Source organism: Alligator sinensis, unplaced genomic scaffold (assembly GCF_000455745.1).
Source record: "Alligator sinensis unplaced genomic scaffold, ASM45574v1 scaffold103_1, whole genome shotgun sequence".
NCBI lineage: Eukaryota > Metazoa > Chordata > Crocodylia > Alligatoridae > Alligator > Alligator sinensis.
This window is the reverse complement of record NW_005842226.1, coordinates 516,910-517,305: the sequence shown is the minus strand read 5'-3', so window position 1 is coordinate 517,305 and position 396 is coordinate 516,910.

Here is a 396-nt window from a genome sequence, read left to right as displayed (position 1 = left end):
AGCTGGCGGAGGTGTGGGGCTCCTTCCCCCTGCCCTCCCACCCCTTCCTCGGGTCGGGCTGTCGTCAGCCTGCTGGGAGCCCACACTACATTGGTGGCCAGGACCTTCAAATCCCATCCTAGCAGCTCTGCTTCCAGCAAGTCACACCCCCGCCCGTATCCCGTACCTCAGTTTCCCCAGCCATGCAACAGAGTTGTGAGCACTGACCCCAGGGCTGGGGGGGAAGGGGACTCACTAGTGCCTGCAAACATGGACTATATTTGCAGAGGCCCAAGGCCATCCCTTTTGGTGTACTATGGAGGCACAAGATGCAACAGCTTCGGCAGTCAGGGGGAAAGGGGTAGTGGGAGCTCCTGTCCAGGCCTGTCCCTTTCCCCTCTCTAGCATCTTTGGACT